The sequence below is a fragment of the Amblyraja radiata genome, unplaced genomic scaffold (genome assembly GCF_010909765.2).
Source record: "Amblyraja radiata isolate CabotCenter1 unplaced genomic scaffold, sAmbRad1.1.pri scaffold_87_ctg1, whole genome shotgun sequence".
NCBI classification, from domain to species: Eukaryota; Metazoa; Chordata; class Chondrichthyes; order Rajiformes; family Rajidae; genus Amblyraja; species Amblyraja radiata.
In genome coordinates, this window is record NW_022630880.1 from 86,669 (window position 1) to 96,168 (window position 9,500).

Genomic DNA, 9,500 nt, shown 5'->3' on the forward strand with positions numbered 1-9,500 from the left:
CACTAGCTATGTTGGATGCTTTTACATGCCCAAGTTAGCACGTGGAAGAAAATGTCATGGAATGCCTCATCTGCACCATCCCGCCACAACCCTTCACGGCTATCAATATTTGTAATGAGAATAAGGCAAGGAAAAAATGAAATATACTAATCCAGCAAAGGAGGACGACAAATATGCTTGAACTAATATTTCCATTTATTTATTAATTGTTGAAGTATTATATGTGTTCCAAAGCCAGGCAGATTAGCTGGATTCTGAAATTGTGTGCAGTGTTCCAATATGATTTTACAAAAAGTATAAATGATATTCTGCAGAAATGAAAAAGCCGCGGTTTATATACTTGAAGTTTTATAACTGCTTCACCATTTAATGAGTACTGGGATTTCTGGCAATCCTCACTGGATCTTCCTCTGATTGAAGTCTAAAAATCCTATTATTACATAAAGTATACTTATCTGATAGTTAAATTCAGATTAAAATTACCAGAACAATTGTGCAGTGGTAGAGTTGCAGCTTCACAGCTCCAGTTACCCGGGTTCGATCCTGACTGCATCAAAACTGATCACTTACCATCAAAACTGATCACCAAACTCGGTAACCTGGGCATCGACCCCTCCCTCTGCAACTGGATACTGGACTTTCTAACCAACAGACCCCAGTCTGTTAGGTTAGACAAGCACACCTCTTCAACCCTCACCCTGAACACCGGCGTTCCACAGGGCTGTGTGCTGAGCCCCCTCCTCTACTCCCTCTTCACCTATGACTGCACACCTGTACATGGTACTAACACCATCATCAAGTATGCAGATGATACAACGGTGATTGGCCTCATCAGCAACAACGATGAGTCGGCCTACAGGGAGGAGGTCCAGCATTTAGCAGCATGGTGCACTGACAACAACCTGGCCCTTAACTCCAAGAAGACCAAGGAGCTCACTGTAGACTTCAGGAAGTCCAGGGGCGGCACGCACACCCCCATCCACATTAACGAGACGGAGGTGGAACGTGTTTCTAGCTTCAGGTTCCTGGGTGTTAACATCTCCGATGACCTCTCTTGGACCCACAATACCTCAACTTTGATCAAGAAGGTTCACCAGCGTCTCTTCTTCCTGAGGAGACTGAAGAAGGTCCATCTGTCTCCTCAGATCCTGGTGAACTTCTACCGCTGCACCATCGAGAGCATCCTTACCAACTGCATCACAGTATGGTATGGCAACTGCTCTGTCTCCGACCGGAAGGCATTGCAGAGGGTGGTGAAAATTGCCCAACGCATCACCGGTTCCTCGCTCCCCTCCATTGAGTCTGTCCAAAGCAAGCGTTGTCTGCGGAGGGCGCTCAGCATCGCCAAGGACTGTTCTCACCCCAACCATGGACTGTTTACCCTCCTACCATCCGGGAGGCGCTACAGGTCTCTCCTTTGCCGGACCAGCAGGTCCAGGAACAGCTTCTTCCCGGCGGCTGTCACTCTACTCAACAACGTACCACGGTGACTGCCAACCACCCCCCCCCCCCCGGACACTATTATTATTTATTCAAATCATTTGCTATGTCGCTCTTCCAGGGAGATGCTAAATGCATTTCGTTGTCTCTGTACTGTACACTGACAATGACAATTAAAATTGAATCTGAATCTGAATCTGAAGGTCCTGATTGTACACAGTTTGCACGTTCCCCCTGTGACCGTGTGGGTTTCCTCCAGGTGTTCAGGTTTCCTCCCACATTCCAAAGATGTACGGGTTTGTAGTTTAATTGGCTTCTATAAATTGCCCCTAATGCGTAGAATGCAAAATTGGAAAACATGGAACTAGTGTACGGATGATCGATGACCAATTAAAAAGGTGCGGATTTCAATGGAATGAGAAGTAAATGGACCAGAAAAATAATTGCTGGATAAATTAGAATTCAAAACAGAAGGCAAAAATGCAAACAAAAAATGAAAGGTTATGCATTGCTTTGCCATTCTTTTTAAGTGGGGAAAGATGTTGGATAATTAAAGCTGGCGTTCCCTGGATAACCAAACAGAAAAAAGCTTGGTTGCTCAGCTTGGAATAGTGAAGTTAGAGAAGGGATCTGATGGTGATAATGAAAATGGTGAAGATTGCGAATCAGAGCATGTGGAAAAACATTGATTAAATTTAAAACCATAACTGATGAAAATGGATAAACCCTGGAATATATGCCAGGAGCATAGTGGAGGTAGATTTTGTTATCTGTTGAAAGGTTAGGGGAACAGGATATAGCTGAAGAATGTGAATTATAGATCCAGTGGCAACCATCAACTCCTAGGACTAGTTTTAATATGAGGAGAGGAGCAGAGGATATTAGTTTAACTTGGCACATTGTTTGGCCTGGACATTGTGGGCCACAGGGTCTGTCCCTGTGCTGTAAGGTTCTATGTTCTAATATGATTGGGTTTTGAATAGCATTGGAGCACTCTAGAAAGAAGGATATAGGGTCTATTTGTGAGAGTGATCTGAAAACATGAGTCAGTTTAATATTTGTTGCATCCCTGAAAATGATAAGACTGTTGATGTTGTACTTTTAATTTGTTGCCAATGTAGATAGATTTGCCAACAGCCTACAGCAATAATTCATAAATAATAAGATAATCGAGTAGTTACCAGTTTACTTGATTTACATAATAAATATTGACGGAATAACTAAGGACCATCCGCAATGTTTTCACACGAATGTCTAAACTGATATTTTAAATTAAAAATTCAGGCCAAAAGCGGCATCTCCCAAAAATATCACATTTCCTAGTTGTGAAAAATAAAGAGTCAGACAAGACTATTTAAATCCCAGAATGTGATGAATCTCAGGCAGAGGAAAGAGAGTTGTCACTTTAGTTCAAGTTCAAGTGAGTTTATTGTCATGTGTCCCTGTATAGGACAATGACATTCTTGCTTTGCTTAAGCACACAGAAAAATAGTAGGCATTTACTACAAAACAGATAAATGTGTCCATATACCGTGATATAAATATATACACACATGAATAAATAAACTGGTAGTGCAAATTACAGAAAGTGGTTATTAATAATCAGAGTTTTGTCCGAGCCAGGTTTAATAGCCTGATGGCTGTGGGGAAGTAGCTATTCCTGAACCTGGTTGTTGCAGTCTTCAGGCTCCTGTACCTTCTACCTGAAGGTAGCAGGGAGATGAGTGTGTGGCCAGGATGGTGTGGGTCTTTGATGATACTGCCAGCCTTTTTGAGGCAGCGACTGCGATAAATCCCCTCGATGGAAGGAAGGTCAGAGCCGATGATGGACTGGGCTGTGTTTACTACTTTTTGTAGTCTCTTCCTCTCCAGGGCGCTCAAATTGCCGAACCAAGCCACCGGTCAGCATGCCCTCGACTGTGCACCTGTAGAAGTTAGAGAGAGTCTTCCTTGACAATCCGACTCTCCGTAATCTTCTCAGGAAGTAGAGGCGCTGATGAGCTTTTTTGATAATTGCGTTAGTGTTCTCGGACCAGGAAAGAAAATTGATTATCATATTCCTGTTTAAAATTATTGTGTTGTTCAGAACTGCACAATCTTAAAAAAAAAAGAAATTGCTTTGAAGAGTTTATAATATATGAATTTGACAGATAAGTTCATAATGAATTTAAAAGAAATTGGAATTCAAAAGGTAAAACCCAAAGTTTTTAATGTATTTTAAAAAGATTGAAAAAACGTTGGCACTATTTTGACAGTTCTTATTTTGCCTCGTTCCAAATAACCATATAACCATATAACAATTACAGCACGGAAACAGGCCATCTCGGCCCTACAAGTCCGTGCCGAACAACTTTTTTCCCTTAGTCCCACCTGCCTGCACTCGTACCATAACCCTCCATTCCCTTCTCATCCATATGCCTATCCAATTTATTTTTAAATGATACCAACGAACCTGCCGCCACCACTTCCACTGGAAGCTCATTCCACACCGCCACCACTCTCTGAGTAAAGAAGTTCCCCCTCATGTTACCCCTAAACTTCTGTCCCTTAATTCTGAAGTCATGCCCTCTTGTTTGAATCTTCCCTATTCTCAAAGGGAAAAGCTTGTCCACATCAACTCTGTCTATCCCTCTCATCATTTTAAAGACCTCTATCATGTCCCCCTTATCCTTCTGCGCTCCAGAGAATAAAGACCTAACTTATTCAACCTATCTCTGTAACTTAGGTGTTGAAACCCAGGCAACATTCTAGTAAATCTCCTCTGTACTCTCTCTATTTTGTTGACATCCTTCCTATAATTGGGCGACCAAAATTGTACACCATACTCCAGATTTGGTCTCACCAATGCCTTGTACAATTTAACATTACATCCCAGCTTCTATACTCATCCCAGCTTCTATACTCAAATGTTGGAATGTACTTTAAAATGTATCTAAACAGAGAAAATAAGTACAAAGGGACGCATTCCTTTGCATGAATATGTTTATGGAATTCATATGTTGAGCCAATGAATGAAGGTTAGGAGGTTAATCAAAACACAAAATGCTGGAGAATCTACGTGGGTCAGGAAGCATCTGTGGAGGGAATAGACAGGCGACTTTTCGGGTGTGATCCAAATCCAAAACAGCACCTGTCCATTCTCACCACAGTGGCTGACTGACCATTGAGTTCCTTCAAAGCTGAGTTTGATCCATATTCCAGCATCTGAAATTTCTGTGTCTCCAAAGTTAGAATGCTGTTCAAATTCATAGAAACATAGAAACATAGAAATTAGGTGCAGGAGTAGGCCATTCGGCCCTTCGAGCCTGCACCATTCGCCATTCAATATGATCATGGCTGATCATCCAACTCAGTATCCCGTACCTGCCTTCTCTCCATACCCCTGATCCCCTTAGCCACAAGGGCCACATCTAACTCCCTCTTAAATATAGCCAATGAACTGTGTGGCCTCAACTACCCTCTGTGGCAGAGAGTTCCAGAGATTCACCACTCTCTGTGTGAAAAAAAGTTATTTTCATCTCGGTTTTAAAGGATTTCCCCCTTATCCTTAAGCTGTGACCCCTTGTCCTGGATTTCCCTAACATCGGGAACAATCTTCATCATTGTGAATTGATAATATACTCCTGAACCAAGTTCACCTGAACCTCAGCAGTTGGGCTACAATTGGCAAACATTGTTTGTATTTGTACCTGTCAGAACTGAACGAGGAGGAGGACACAAATGCAGGCTCAGACACAGGGCAGATCAGTCTTCGGCGTTTCATCGGTCCAAGTCAGTACACAGGTAGGCAAAACAGAGGCAACGGTACCATATAGGAGCAGGCAAGAATCAGTGGTCGAAAATACAGGCAAAGGTCGAGATCACAAGGTCACAAGATTGCGAGAGCTGGAACGAGGTGATACCAAGTAGCATACACAACGAACTGGCAATGGAAACTAAAACACAAAAGGCTTAAATACAGACTAGCAGGGGATAACGAGACACAGGTGAAACACATCAGGGCGTGGCCAACAGACTAGCAGGGGATAACGAGACACAGGTGAAACGCATCAGGGCGTGGCCAACAATCACATGATGGTAAACGACCTGACAGGAAATGGACCTGAAACAAGAGGAGATGTGAGACACCAAAATAAAACAAGAATGCAAACTCTAATACTAAAAACCAATAAGAAACAGAAACTAGATCAAACGCGAGACCTGACAGTACCCCCCCCCCCTCCACGGCCGGCTCCTGACGGCCCAGGATCTTCAGGATGTTGGCGCCGATAGTCCCTGATAAGTTCCGGGGTCGCATATGTTGCGAGCTGGCACCAAGACCGCTCATCAGGTCCATACCCCTCCCAATCCACAAGATACTGACAACCACGACCACGCCGGCGCATACCCAGCAACCGGCTGACCGTAAACACTGGACCCCCATCAAGGAACCGGGGGGCGGAGGGGTGTGGAGGCAGGGACCAGAGGACTCTCCTTAAATGGCTTCAGACGGGAGACATGGAAAGTAGGGTGGACCCTCATGGCACGGGGGAGTTTGAGACGAACCGCCACTGGATTGATGACCTTCGATATGGGGAAAGGACCAACAAAACGAGGAGCCAGCTTCCGGGATTCCACCCTCAGCGGTAAGTCTCGAGTGGAGAGCCACACACTTTGACCAGGCGAGTATACTGGAGCCGGCGTTCTTCCACGATCAGCCATCCTCTTGTAACGCGCAGAACTGCGCAACAGCATCTGACGAGCCCCATTCCAAACCTTGCGACAGCGACGGACGAGAGCCTGAGCGGAGGGCACACTGGACTCCTTCTGCACAGCAGGGAACAATGGCGGTTGATAACCATAGGCACACTGGAATGGAGAGAGACCAGAGGATGAGCAAGGAAGTGTGTTGTGTGCATACTCCACCCAAATAAGGTGTTTGCTCCAAGTTGAAGGGTTCTGTGCCACCAAGCACCGCAGTCCCGTCTCCAATTCCTGGTTAAGGCGTTCAGTCTGTCCATTGGATTCCGGGTGATAACCAGATGTAAGGCTGACCGTGGCGTCCAACAGAGAACAAAACTCCTTCCAAAACCTGGACACGAACTGAGGCCCCCGGTCAGACACAATGTCTCTGGGAAATCCATGAATGCGAAAAACATGAGACAGCATGACCTCTGCCGTCTTCTTGGCGGAGGGAAGTTTGTGCAACGGAATGAAATGGACCATCTTAGAAAATCTGTCCACTACAGTCATGACTGAGGTGTTACCTTCAGAAGAGGGCAAGCCCGTGACAAAGTCCATGGAGATGTCTGACCAGGGGCGTGAGGGGACAGGCAGCGGATTCAGGAGGCCAAAGACGGCCCGACGTGAGGTCTTGTTCTGAGCACAAATACTGCAGGCGGCGACGTACTCCTTAATCCCCCTCTCCATGGAAGGCCACCAAAACCGCTGTTTGGCCACAAACAGGGTTCGGCGGACACCGGGATGACAGGAGATCCGAGACGTATGAGCCCAGTGAATCACCTGTGAACGAAGAGACTCGGGAACAAACAGACGATTAGAAGGACACCCTAGCGGAGACTGAACACCAGCAGTTGCCTCGGAAACTCTCTTCTCAATCTCCCAAGTAACCGCCCCAACAAAACAGGAAGCAGGCAGAATGGGAGTTGAAACCTTAGGGGATGGGTCAGGATCAAACTGTCTGGAGAGAGCATCAGGTTTGCCATTCTTGGCACCAGGGCGGTAAGACAGTACAAAATCAAATCGATTAAAGAAGAGAGCCCACCTTGCTTGGGCGCGGAGTTGAGGCGTTTAGCTGACCTGATGTATTCCAGGTTTTGTGGTCAGTCCAAACTAGAAACGGCTTGCTTGGTACCCTCCACCAATGCTTCCATTCCTCCAAGGCTGTTTTAACCGCTAACAGTTCAAATGCAGAGGAGATAAGAGGAAGAGGGTATCTGTTCTTAACAGTAATGTCATTGAGTCCTCTGTAGTCAATGCAGGGCCGAAGAGTTCCATCCTTCTTATCGACAAAGAAGAATCCAGCTCCTGCAGGTGAAGAAGAAGGTCTGATGATCCCAGCAGCAAGGGCATCGTCAATGTACTTTTCCATGGCGAGCCGCTCAGGTGAAGACAAGGAGTAGAGATGGCCCTTAGGAGGCGCTGTACCTGGCAGAAGGTCGATGCAGCAGTCGTACGGTCTATGCGGCGGAAGAGATGTGGCCTTGGCCTTGTTGAACACCTCCTTTAGGTCTAGATATATGAGGGAACCTTGGTGAGATCTGGAAAATCCTCCTCCCTTGAACGGGGAGGCTGCCGGAGGGTGGTCCTGGAAGATCCCAGCAAACTGCTCCTTGACGGATCCTTCATAGACTCAGGAGAAGAATCATGCAGATAGATGAGTTTACAGTTATTCCCCCAAGAAATTACTTCCCCAGTACCCCAGTTCATGTGAGGATTATGGTAAGACAGCCAAGGGAGCCCCAAAACCAGAGGATGAAGAGGACAGTCGAGGAGATGAAAACTGATGGTCTCAAGGTGATTACCTGCCACGATGAGTTGAACAGGTTGAGTTCGGTGAATTACCCTGTACAGTAGGCGCCCATCCAGTGCACTAGCCTCCATAGGATCTTGAAGCTGTTCACGTTCCAGCTTCAATTCATCAGCCAAGCGAATGTCCATGAAGTTCTCATCTGCCCCAGAATCAACCAAAGCCTGCAGGGAGTGCCACTGGGAATGCACCAACAATTGTACCGTCGACAATGGACGAGAGGAACGGCTCATAGGAGCGGTACAACTCACCAATGTCCTCTCTTTCATTGGTGAGCTTTGTCTTTTACTGAACAGCTGTTCAACAAATGTCCCAGTTCACCACAGTAAAAACACCTCCCCTCCCTTAGGCGGTGCTGCCGTTCCTCCGGACTGAGTTTGGCTCGTCCCACCTGCATGGGCTCCTCCGAAGATGCAGGTGGCGCTGTAGGCTGACTGGACCGGCCGAGAGGGAAGAAGTCCCGACTGGAAGGTGAAGGGCGACGCTGCCGCCACTGCTGGGAGGAGGACCGAACTGCAGCCGATCTCCTCTCTCGATCTCTCTCTCTCTGAGCCTAGCGTCAATTTGGATAGCCAGGGAAATCATAGACTCGACGTCGGAAGGCAGGGTTAGAGGAGCCAATTGATCTTTGATAGCTTCAGACAATCCATTGCGAAAAGCATCCAACAAAGCAGCCTCATTCCATCCACCCTTAGCAGCAACAGTTCGAAAGTCAATAGCAAAATCCATAACAGAGCGATTACCTTGTTTCATGGAGACCAGGTTCTGTGAAGCCTCTCGGCCAGGATTGGAGTGATCAAACGTGCGGGACAGAGCTTCCATGAACAGGACCGATGTCTGGCAAACAGGAGAATTCCGAGACCACTCCGCCGTGGCCCAAGCCTCCGCCCTACCCGACAGGTGCGTGATGATAAAGGCTACCCTTGAGCGTTCTGATGAAAAGGAAGCCGCTTGAAGTTCGAAATGCAGTCCACACTGAATCAAAAAAGGTCTACATTTCTCCGATTCCCCCGAAAAGTGTTCCGGTCTTGCCAGGTGGACGAATGGAGATGCTGCAGCAGCCGCGGCCATCGGAGCTCCTGGAGACACAGACAAGGAAACAGACTCGGCAGGCACGGGAGCCGCAGCAGGAAACAAAGAATTCAGCCGAGTAACCAGGTCTTCAAACCGAGAACTTAAAGTGTTCACCTGTGAACCGATGTCTGCCTGGAACCCCTGCTGACGCTCGCCGAGATCCCGGACCCGGCGACGATCGAGGAGAGTTGACCCTCGTAATGCGAGATGCGCTCCTCTTGCTTCTGGAGCGCTGCACGAAAAGGATCAGAGCCCGCTGAGTCCATTGTTGGCCAGTTCGTACTGTCAGAACTGAACGAGGAGGAGGACACAAATGCAGGCTCAGACACAGGGCAGATCAGGTCTTCGGCGTTTAATCGGTCCAAGTCAGTACACAGGTAGGCAAAACAGAGGCAACGGTACCATATAGGAGCAGGCAAGAATCAGTGGTCGAAAATACAGGCAAAGGTCGAGATCA